The following is a 12,260-nucleotide window of genomic DNA, read 5'->3' as shown; positions in this document are numbered from 1 at the left end:
TATTCAAGGGTCAGCTGTACATCCAACAGAGAAAGCAGAATATTAGTAGATGAGAAGTAAATGTTAAATGCCCATAAAATATACAAATTAGTAGAAAACAGTTAACAAATTCTGCAAATACATGGCTACGTTTCTGCAATACCTAGCTCATTGCACCCATTAATGATAGTATCAATAAATATTTTTAAAATATTTGGAGTTTACTAAAAACTTAGCTCAAAATTTTAGAATAGGTATTACTAAAATCAAGGATTCATTTATTTAAAATTAGGCTTATTAATTTTACATATTAGTTTTACAAACAGAAAAAAAAATGAGCATAAAACCAAAAGACTGCCCCAGAGCGCACACATAGATGTCATTAATAAAGAATGCAACATTATTTATAGAAAAAAATTATCTGATCTCCTACTCTTTGACATTGGTTACATTTTTAAAAAATTCTTCATACCTGACAGCATTTTGATTTAAACTTGTGTGTTAGAAGTGTTCATAATTACATGGAGATGTAAATATACTAAATTAGAGTCCAGGACACAGATAAGAATTATAAAGGGTTATACTTGTTTCCTCAATAATAATCTTCCTGCAGTAAATCAACACCCTGGAAGAGGCTGCTGGTGGATCTAATGCAGGTGCCATTTTTTGAATGAAGACATAAAAATTACAATAGTGCAGCAGAAATGATAGGACAAGATTGTTGTAAAAGCCATTTTTTTCAGAAATGAGTTTAAGAGTCTGGAATTTACTATCAACTTTAAAATTCAGATATTCAGAATAGGAAAAATAAGTTTCAACATAACAAATGTTAGAAATTTTGCAATTTTGGTTTTAAACTTCAAGGTAGTAACTCAATGAAAGGAATAAATCAAGGACAAATTCCTGACACAGTTCACTGAAAAAAAAAATAACAGCTGATAAGTATGAAAGTCATAAAAAAAAGTGCCACTAAATTATGATATATAAAACTATGTTTTTTCTTTTATTATTTATTTTTATTTTTCAGTTACATTTGACATCCAATATAATTTTATATTACTGTGATGTGTACAGCATGGTGCTTAGAAAATTATATATTTTATAAAGTGATCCCCTAAATAGTTCAAGTATCCACCTGGGACCATATTCCCTATGCCCTACTTTATAGCCCCATGCACTACTATTTGTATTACTTACTTGTACTTTTTCATCCATTCACCTTTACACACAGTCCCCCAAACCTCCTCCCATCTGTCAACCCTCAGTTTGTTCTCTGCATCTATGAATCTGTTTTTGTTTTATTTATTTATTTATTTATTTTGTTCTTTAGATTCCACACATAAGTAATATCACATGGTATTGGTCTTTCTCTGTCTTATTTATTTCATTTAGTACAAATCCCTCTGGTTCTAGCCATACTGATGGTCTCAAATGGCAAGATTTCATTATTTTTTATGGCCAAGTAATATTCCATTGCATATATGTACCACAACTTTTTTTAAAAAATATATTTTATTGATTATGCTATTACAGTTGTCCCATTTCCCCCCTTTCACTCCCCTCCACCCTGTACACCCTCTCCCACCCATATCCCCCCCTTTAGTCATGTCCATGTGTCATACTTCTAAGTTCTTTAGTTTCTACATTTCCCACACTTTTCTTACCCTCCCCCTATTTTAAGCCTGCAATCCACACTACTAATTCTCTGTACCTTTCCCCCCTCTCTCCTCCTCCCACTCCCCTGTTGCTAACCCTCAATGTGATCTCCATTTCTGTGGTTCTGTTCCTGTTCTGGTTGTTTGCTTAGTTTCTTTTGGTTTTGCTTTAGGTGTGGTTGTTAATAATTGTGAGTTTGCTGTCCTTTTACTATACATGTTTTTTTCTTTATCTTCTTTTCTTAGATAAGTCCCTTTAACATTTCATATAATAAGGGCTTGGTGATGATGAACTCCTTTAACTTGATCTTATCTGAGAAGCACTTTATCTGCCCTTCCATTCTAAATGATAGCTTTGCTGGATAGAGTAATCTGGGATCTAGGTCCTTGTCTTTCATGACTTGGAATATTTCTTTCCAGCCCCTTCTTGCCTGCAAGGTCTCTTTTGAGAAATCAGCTGACAGTCTGATGGGAACTCCTTTGTAGGTGTCTGTCCCCTTATCTCTTGCTGCTTCTAGGGTTCTCTCCTTCATTTTTACCTTGGCTAATGTAATTATGATGTGCCTTGGTGTGTTTCTTCTTGGGTCCAACTTCTTTGGTACTCTCTGAGCTTCCTGGATTTCCTGGAAGTCTATTTCCTTTGCCAGAATGGGGAAGTTCTCCTTTATTATTTGTTCAAATATGTGCTCAATCTGTTGCTTTTCCTGTTCTCCTTCTGGTACCGCTATAATTCAGATGTTGGAACATTTAAAGATGTCCTGGAGGTTCCTAAGATTCTCCTCATTTTTTTTTGAATTCCTTTTTCTTCATTCTTTCCTGTTTGGTTGTATTTTTCTTCCTTCTGGTCCACTCCATTGACTTGAGTCCCAGTTTCCTTCCCATCACTATTGGTTGTCCGTGCATCTTCCTTCATCTCTTTTATGGTAACCTGCATTTTTTCATGTAATTTGCACCCAAAATCAACCAATTCTGTGAGCATCCTGATCACCAGTGTTTTGAACTGTGCATCTGATAGATTGGCTATCTCTTGGTCACTCAAAATAATGAGCCCTGGGGCATCACTCTTGTTTTTCTATTTGAGACATGTCTCTATCTTTCTCTCTCTCTCCTTTTTTTTTTTTTGGTCTGGTCACTCCTGTTACAGTGAGGGGGGGAGCCTTAGGTGTTCACTGGGGCTGAGCACCCCAGTGGCTAGATTGTGACGTTGTATGTGGGGGCAGGGGTGGGAGGGAACAATGGCAGTACCTCTGCTCTCCTGGCACCTCAGTACCCCTCCTGGGACCCTGAGTTGCGCGCTCTGCCCCGGTCCACAATCTCTGCCACACTGGGTCTGCCAGCCGCCGCTTGCGTACTCAGGGTCTACCCGCTGTGATCCTGCACGCCCCAGATGGCTAATGTGCTCCCAGTTGCCTTAGGCACCCCGTTCTCCCTGCTCTCCACTCGCACTGCACGACACACCCCGTGCCCTGTGCCCAGCTCCTCTCCACCCTTCCTACCGTTCTGGATGAACGGGTCTACTTCAACTTCTTGTCTATCCAACTTCCATTTAGATAAATTCTCTATCAGTTCTGGGTGTTATTCTGCATCTAAATTGCTGTTGTTCTAATCTTGGTTGTGCGTGGAGGTACGGTGCGTCCACCTATGCCTCCATCTTGCCGGAAGTCCCACAACTTCTTTATCCACTTATCTATTGATGGACACTTGGCTATTGCAGATAATGCTGCAATATTAATTTTCCAATTAATATTTTTGGTTTCTTCGGATATATAGACAGAAGTGGAATTGCTGGGACTTAAAGTGGTTTTATCTCTTTAAATTTTTTGAAGAACTTCCCTACTGTTTTCCATAGTGGCTGCACTATTCTGCATTTCTACCACCAGTTCATGAGGGTTCTCTTTTCTCCACTTCTTTGTTAACACTTGCTGTTTGTTGATTTATTGATGATAGCCATTCTGACAGGCATGAGATGATATCTAAATTGAGTTTTCTACCACATCAAATTAAAAAGCTTCTGCATGGCTAAAGAAAACAGCATTAAAATTAAAAGAGAACTAACTACTTGGGAAAACATATTTGCCAACGATACCTCAGACAAGGGTTTCATCTCCAAAATATATAAAGAACTTACACGGCTCCACTCTAAGAAGACAAGCAACCCAATTAAAAAATGGGTAAAAGACTTGAACAGACACTTGTCTAGGGAGGACATACAGAGGGCCCAGAAACACATGAACAGAGGCTCAGCATCACTAGCCATCAGAGAGATAAAAATTAAAACCACAATGAGATATCACCTCACACTGGTCAGAATGGCCATCATAAACAAATCAACAAACAAATGTTGGAGAGGATGTGGAGAAAAGGGAACCCTAGTGCACTGTTGGTGAGAATGCAGACTGGTGCAGTCACTGTGAAAACAACATGGAATTTCCCCAGAAAACTAAAAATGGAACTGCCCTTTGACCAGGCAATTCCACTGCTGGGGATTATACCCTAAGAGCCCTGAAACACCAATCCAGAAGAACCTATGTACCCCAATATTCATACCAGCACAATTTACAATAGCCACGTGCTGGAAGCAACCTAAGTGCCCATCAGCAAATGAGTGGATCAAAAACCTATGGTATATTTACACAATGAAATACTACACAGCAGAAAGAAGGAGCTCCTACCCTTTGAGACAGCATGGATGGAACTGGAGAGCATTATGCTAAGTGAAATAAACCAGGCAGTGAGGGACAAATACCATAGGATCTCACCTTTAACTGGAACATAATCAATACAAGAAAAAGCAAACAAAATATAATCAGAGTCATTGAAATTAAGAAAAATTTAACAATAGCCAGAGGGGAAGAGGGGAGGGGACTGTGGGGAGAAGGGTTTGCAGGAACTACTATAAAGGACACACAGACAAAACCAAGAGGGAGTGTGGAAGCAAGGGAGGGATGTAGGTTTGGGGGGGCGTAAATACAGACAACTGTAATTGAACAACAATAAAAGAATTTTTTAAAAATCAAGTTTTCTTTAGAGACTGGGTCACCAGTAGACCCAGTGTCTCAGATTTAGCCATTTTACTCTTAAAAAAGGGGCATATGTCTCACTTACAGTAATGTTGAAAAAACTAGTAGTTTCAAGTAGGTGAAAATATAAAAAATAGAAAAATACTTTTTAAAAAGATGTTATTTATTTTTAGAGAAGAGAAAAGAAGGAGAAAGAGAGGGAAGGAAACATCAGTGTGTGGTTGCCCCTCCTGAACTCCCTACTGGGGACCTGGCCCCCAACCCAGGCATGTACCCTAGACTGGGAATTGAACTGGTGACCCTCTGATTCACAGCTTGGCACTCAATCCACTCAGCCACACCAACCAGGGTGAAATATTTAAAATTCATTTTAATTAGCCTTTGGTTTGGCAGATTTTCAGCTCCACTGGCTTCTTCTGACTACTCTCTTGAATATAAGTACATGTTTCATTAAGCATTACACTCCAAATTCTATAGTAAATTACATTATTGATCACCTGGTGTAAGTTCAAAAACATTCTAAGTAACATTAAGAGGTACAATAGTTGTCTTAATCTGTACTATTATCTCCTTGGTGAGAATAGCATTTGATGAACTTACATATTTCAACTTATGTAATTTCACTGATTATGCTTTGTTGCATAACCAATCACTCCAAATTGTAGTAGCTTAAAACAGCAATAATCATCAGTGGGCATTCACTTCTCATGAGTTAGTTATTTTAAAAAATATATCTAAAATATCTCATTTACAAAAGAGTTGAAAACAGTGTAGTGGGTTTCTTATAACCTCCACTTAGTTTCCCTAAAGTTACAATAAAAAACTAAGAACCTTGGTGCAATACTAAACTAAACTAGACTAAACTAAACTAAACTACACTAGTGACCTAAACTAAGGACTGTACTTGAATTTCTCTAGTTTTTCTACTAATATTCTATTTCTGGTCCTGATTTATGCTAGGAAATGTACATTGAGTTTTGCTGTGTTGTCTCAGTCTCTTCTACTTTGGGTGAGTTATTTTTTTTTATTTTTTATTTATTTATTTTTTTGCTTTCAGGACCTTGAAAAGTTTGAAAAGTACTGGTCATATATTTTGTAGAAGGTCCTTCTATTTAAAATTTTCTGATTTTTTTTCACAACAGACTGGAGTTGTGGGTTTGGGAAAAAGTAAAGTGCTGTTCTTATTATTTTATATCATATGGTACCTGTCATCAACACAACATCACTGATGTAGTTAACCTTAACCTGGTTAAAACAATGTATGCCAATTATCTCTACTGTAGTTACTTTTCACTTTTCATGCTCCATTTGTTAGAAGCAAGTCATTAAGTTTTCCCCAACTAAGAGGGAGAGGAGCTAAGCTCCATATTTGGAGGGACTATTAACAAAGAATTTGTGCACCTGTGTTGAGCCACCACAGTGATCAATTAGTTTTTGATTAGGGATAGGAGAAAGTTTTTGATAGAGATAGAGTATTGCCTAAGAAAGATGCATAGGACATTCAAGATAGTAATTTGACTTCACTTTGACTATCATTTTTTAATTCCTGTACTTACTTTATATGAACAGACATAATCTACATAAATTATGTGGATTCTTCCTCCTGTCATAATGATGCAACATAAAAAATTTTTAGGTGTTAGATAAGCTTTGTTGTAATGCTTAAAGATCTAAATTTTCACCATTAATTATATTTGAGAGGAATTCCAAATATTTACAATTACACCAAAAAAAATCCCACCCCAAAACTGTTCTCCAAACACAAGACATAAAAGTTTCTTGTTTTGCTTTGTAATTTAGTTTCTTGGATGGAAGATCAACTATACATAACTATGATGGTCCCCAATGAATACTAATGATGGTACCAAGAACAGGTCCACACAGTACTGGAAAAGCTCCCAGATAGCAGATTCTTAAGACTGCTAAATATAATAGCAGCACTGAAGTTCAATTTTCTTAGCCATGACACTTATATACAGTGTAGAGCAAAAGTAGGTTTAGAATTGTGAGTATATGAAAGAAGTTTATTTTTGTATTATTTATTAATATATTTATTTTCTAATGTAAACCTACTTTTGCCCCATGTATATACTTTAGAAAAGATGAAGTGCTCCTTAGACTAACAATTCCCTTTTTTCTCTTTTTATTTTTTTTCTATTTCCAGTTGTTAGACATTATATAACTTATTAAGTGATCATCCTGAGAAACCTTGCACTGATCTGAAACCATACATAGGCACCACAATATTATTGACTACTTTCCCTAAACTGTACTTTACATCCCTGTGACTATTTTGTAACTACCAATTTGTACTTCTTAATCCCTGCACCTTTTTCTCCCATCCCCACAATGCCCCTCCCATCTGGCAACTGTCAAAATGTTCTCTTTATCTAAAAGACTGTTTCCATTCTGCTAATTTATTTATTTTGCATGTGTTTTTTTTTGTTGTTGTTGTTTTTAGCATTGTTGCAGAGTGTCTTCCAATCACCAGCTACAGAGCAAGCGGGGAATGGAATGGGTACCTCTGCCAGGCGTGTGTTCCCTCCTGTCTCTGAAGCTGGCAGAATATTAGCCATTCTCTAGATGTGGTCCTGGGAGGTTTGCATGTGGTTTTTTTTTTTTTTTTAGATTCAATTGCTCATAGATGTGTATTTATTACCATTTTATTATTTATATTTTTTCTCTTCTTGAAGAAGAACCTTTGATACTTCCTATAATACTGCTTTGATGGTGATAAACTCCTTTAGCTTTTTCTTGTCTGGGAAGCTCTTTATATGTCCTTCAATTCTAAATGATAGCTTTGCTGGACAATTTTGGTTGTAGGTCCTTGATTTTCATCACTTTGAATATATTTTGCCAGTCCCTTCTTGCCTGCAGTTTCTGTTGAGCAATTAGCTGATAGTCTTATGGAAGCTCCTTTGTATGTAACTAACTTCTTTTCCCTTGTTGCTGTTAAGATTCTCTTTTTGTCTTTAACCTTTGGCATTTTATTTGTTTTATTTTTTAAAGATTTTATTTGTTTTTAGAGAGAGGGGAAGGGAGGGAGAGAAGGAGAGGGACATTGATACATGGGAGACACATCCATCAGTTGCTTATTGTGCACCCTCAACCAGGGACCTGGCCCACAACTCAGGCATGCCCTGACTGGGAATCCAACCAGTGACCTCTTGGTTCACAGGCTGGCACTCAATCCACTGAGCCACACCAGCCAGGGCATAATCTTTGGCATTTTAATGATGATGTGTCTTGGTGTAGGCTTCTTGGGGTTTGGGACTCTTTGTGCTTCTTGGACTTGTTGTACTTCCTGGGCTATTTCCTTCACCAAGTTAGGGAAGTTTTTCATCATTATTTTTTCACATGGGTTTTCAATTCCTTAATTTCTCTCTTTTTTCTGGCACCCCCATGATGCAAATGTCAGTACACTTACAATTGTCCAAGAGGCTCCTTATATTATCCTCATTTGGGGGGATTCTTTTTTGCTGTTCTGATTGGGTGTTTTCTGCTTCCTTATCTTCTAAACCTCTGATTTGATCCTCTGCTTTATCTACTCCACTGTTGATTCCCTGTAATATATTCTTCATTTCAGTTAGTGTATCCTTCATTTATGAACAGTTCTTTTTTATAGTTTCAATGTCCTTGTTTACACTGTTGAAGTTCTCACTAAGTTCATCTTCTTTTCCTCTAAGTTAATTGAACATCTTTATAACCACCATTTTAAACTCTGCATCTAGTAGATGGCTTGTCTCCATTTGATTTCACTCTTTTTTTTCTGGAGTTTTGTTCTGTTCTTTCTTTTGGGACATATTTCTTTGCCTCCTCATTTTGGCACTCACCCTGTGTTTGTTTCTATGTATTGGGTACAGCTGCTACATCTCCCAGGCTCGGTGGAGTGGCCTTATGTAGTAGGTGTTCTGTAGCAGCTAAAGGCATAGCCTCTGCATCCACTTGAGCTGGGTACTCCAAGTATGCCACCTCTTACCCTTGTGTGGGTTGTGTACATACTCCTGTTGTAGTTCAGTTTTGGTTGTTGTGGGCATGTCAGTGGGAGGGACTTACCCCAAGGCCCATTGGCTGCAAGGACTGGCTGTACCCACCACAGAGGATAAGCTGTGCAGGGGCTCACCCCTCAGAACAGAACTTAATTCAGTGGCACTCTTGTGCCCACTGAGTCTGACCCTCAAATATGTTGCTTGTGAAGGTGGTTGGGTGGTTCTTCAACATGGTCTAAAACTGTACTGGGTGCACTGGCTCTGAGGCTTCTGTTCCAAGTTTAGCTGGCACACATGTTTTACCTGGAGCCACCTAGGATGATCTACAAAGCAATCTGCAGATGGCTGCTAGTTGTGCTGGGCTTGGAGGTGCCCAGGAGAGGCCACACCCTGCATTAAAGGCCAGCTGCCATTAGTGCAAGGCTTGGGTAAATTTAGTGAGAGATATAGGGCATGCCAAGGCCAGATGCTGCTTATTTGAGAGATTTTAGGAAAGTCTGAAGCATGAGCAAGGACAGTGCATTTGTATGAAAAATCCACTGTAAACAGCTTGGGTGGGTCTGCAAGTTGGGTGTGGTGGGGTCTCAGAGAATCACCAGGGTGGGGAGAACAGTATCAGATAGGTTGATAGAGACTCAAATGTGGTGCCTACCAGCAGGCTCTGTAAGAGAATGGCTCAGATAAGGGGCAATGGCCTCTGCCAGCACTTCAGTCTGGAAGAAAGCTGCCCTCCAGCTCTCACCCTGATGCCACACAATTCAATTCTTCCCTGTATGTCCCTGGTACCTTTCAAGTTGCTGCCTCAGCCCTGGAGCTCAGAGAGAGTGAGTCTGAGTAAGTCCATGTGTGGACCCTTTAAAAGCAAAGCCTGGGACTCCAGTAGCCCTTGGTCCCAATTAGTCACAATTCCTGCTGATTTTTACAGCCAGAAGTTATGGGAACTTTTCTTCATGGCACTGGAACCATGGGTTGAGGGATGTCATGGGCTGGGACCTATTGCTCCTCAGGTGGGACCTCTGCAGCTGAGATATCCCTTCTGATTTTTATCAACTACACATGAGTGTAGGTCCAGCCCATTCAGTGTCTTCATCCCTCCCACTAGTTTTGATGTGTTCTTCTTTATATCCTTAGTTGTAGGACTTCTGTGCGGGTAGATTTCTGGTTTGGTTCTGAATAGTAGCTGTTCTGTAGTTTAATTGTAATTTTGATGTGGTTGTGGAAAGATGTACATTTTATATATACTTATGCCACCATCTTTCAAACTAACAATTCTTAGTGGGTTCTACTTAAATTTAATTTCTATTTCCATTTGACAGTGAATCAATATAACGATAATGTTGCCAGTTTAAGTGCTCTAAGTTTTCAATTTATTTTTAGTTATTAACCAGCCAATTTAATTTCCAAGTCATAAACTCTTCCACCCTCTCTTCAGAGAATAATAATTTCTTTTGAAATATTTCATTAGGTTTTTAACTTTGATTGAAAGAATATATCAAATGGAAAACATTTTATATATCAAAGTCCTATTGTTCTGTAAATTATCAAACTGTAGCACTTCCTTAAATCATATTTTAGCAAATATATATTTCTTTGAAGAATTATTATAGGTTGAAAAATTTAGTGCTGCTCTGATAACTAATGATATAAGGGAGACATATTTCATCCTCTACTCTCAGCACACCCCTTTTACTCATGGCAATTTGGGTAGATCTTGATATTCTTTGTATCCTTTCTTACTGATTAGTAAAAATAAATCTTAAAATGTAATTAAGATGTTTACTGAAAAAGTAACAGAAATACATGGTAACCATAGAATTTATTTTTTAAACTTTTATTATTCTTCTTTTCTTTTTCTTATTATGGGATGAATAAGAAAATTTTAGAGTCTATTGTGAACAGGTTCTTGACTTCCATTCAGGTAATTTTTGTTCCTCTTACTGAGTTCACCCTAAACATTTCTGTCCTTGTCTTTTAACACATCTTACTCAACCCTATTTTCTAGCCCATTGGATGCATTTCTTCTTCTGCCACTTGATGAAGCCCTCGAAATCAGAAGTCATGGTACATTCATCTTGTATCCTCGTGGTTTCCAAAACATAGTGGACACTCATTAAAAACTTGTTAAATTGAATTTTAAGAACACCTTTTCTTCTAAAAATTCAAAAGTGCATATATTGAGTGAAGAAAACTGAGGAAGCTCAGTAAGACAAAAAGAAAAGTTTGATCTATAAGGTAGGTACTTCTGTTATTCCCATTTTCAGATGCAGAAGTTGAGCCTTAGAGATTTTAAGTTTCCCAAGAATGTGGCTTCAGTGTGTTTCTTAACTACCACGTGATAGTGTAAAGGATTGTACACTGCTTGCCAGAGGGTTTTAATGAAGCAGCTAAGGTTAAAAATCACAAATGCATGACAGCCATTTAGGGGAAATGTTTTTCTCATCCATTTGTTGACTTATTTATTGTGTGTTTAATATTTCCTTGCCAAATATAAGTAACTATATTTGTTACATATTCTTCAGCTGTCTAAAAGCAGAAGCAGAGGAAAAATTTGGTTGGATTTAAGATTGGAATCAAAGGTATATTGAGTGCAATGACTATGTGGTCAAGGAATTGAGGGTGTTGTTGCAAATCTTAATGAAATGATTGACTGATCAGGTAGAAAATGAAATTATCCAGGAGATACTGAGAGTCCAGAAAAATTAAAAAAAAAAATGAGTGGGGCTGTATGTACATCTCATTCAAATTTAAAAAAGAAGATGAATAATAAGAATAAAGAAGAGGATTATTATAAGAATGGTTTACTGTCAATTATAATTTTTACACATGGAGATTATTTAGATAATGGCAAAGTTCAGGATGCATCAATAAAAGGAAATTGCTAAACTGAGGGGAAAGAAACTGTGACAGCATCACCCTTGATATTCACCCACCAGGGGAGGAGATGAGAAAAACAGAGGCTCTGAGCCTGGTGCATTTCTCCCTGCCCCCAAATGTGAGGAAGTGACCTGGAGGCCATGAAATTGACATGAGACTAACATCACAAAAATACATGAAAATTGTTAATGTTTGTTGGTAAAAACCAGTTGAAGCTAAAATCAATGAAATCATTTAAGAATTTTGATTCTGCAAATATTTTATTCCTAGTATTGTTTTGAATAATATATTAAATAAAAGTTTTTTTGTTTTTGCTTGCACTGTCTAAAGTAACATTTTTTCTTATTTATATGAAAATATAACAAATCTGATAGGGGACTCAAGACTTAGAAAATTTTAGTTTAAGGTAAAAAATTATAAGTCTAGCAAGTAATGTGTATTTTAAAGCTTTTGTTTCAGAAACTACAGATAAGGCCCATCCTGGCTCCTGGGAAAAACAGCTGACCTCCTCCCATGACTAGAGATTACTGCCTGGGGAGAAGTTGGAGGCATCTGGGCCTTTTGTGTTCTGACCACCCTGCCTGGGAACAGCTAACTGTCCAGGACAGGAATGTTGCAGCTTCTGAATCTCCAAGCCCTCACCACACCTTCTTTGTCCTCCCCCATCCATCCACCTTATAAAAGATCTGACCAGGAAAGAGAAGGGAAGATGGTTTGTTAGGGTATGAACCCACCATCTTCCT

The 12,260-nt window shown here is 37.6% G+C and overlaps 1 protein-coding gene and 1 non-coding gene across 6 annotated transcripts in view; both read right to left on the bottom strand.

The window, feature by feature from the left end:
* The window catches only part of DLGAP1 (DLG associated protein 1), an 861,456-nt gene that overhangs the window by 618,281 nt on the left and 230,915 nt on the right, over positions 1-12,260 (bottom strand). The gene's annotated exons all lie outside the window — the stretch shown is intronic.
* Positions 7,116-7,255, bottom strand: LOC123826476. The gene has a single exon (XR_006787056.1). It is a non-coding gene; the product is annotated as a small nucleolar RNA SNORA7 (small nucleolar RNA).

Source organism: Phyllostomus hastatus, unplaced genomic scaffold (assembly GCF_019186645.2).
Source record: "Phyllostomus hastatus isolate PE091 unplaced genomic scaffold, TTU_PhHast_1.1 phas_contig_80, whole genome shotgun sequence".
Taxonomy (NCBI): domain Eukaryota; kingdom Metazoa; phylum Chordata; class Mammalia; order Chiroptera; family Phyllostomidae; genus Phyllostomus; species Phyllostomus hastatus.
Note: the sequence above shows the minus strand (reverse complement) of the source record. Positions and strands in the feature narration are given on the sequence as shown.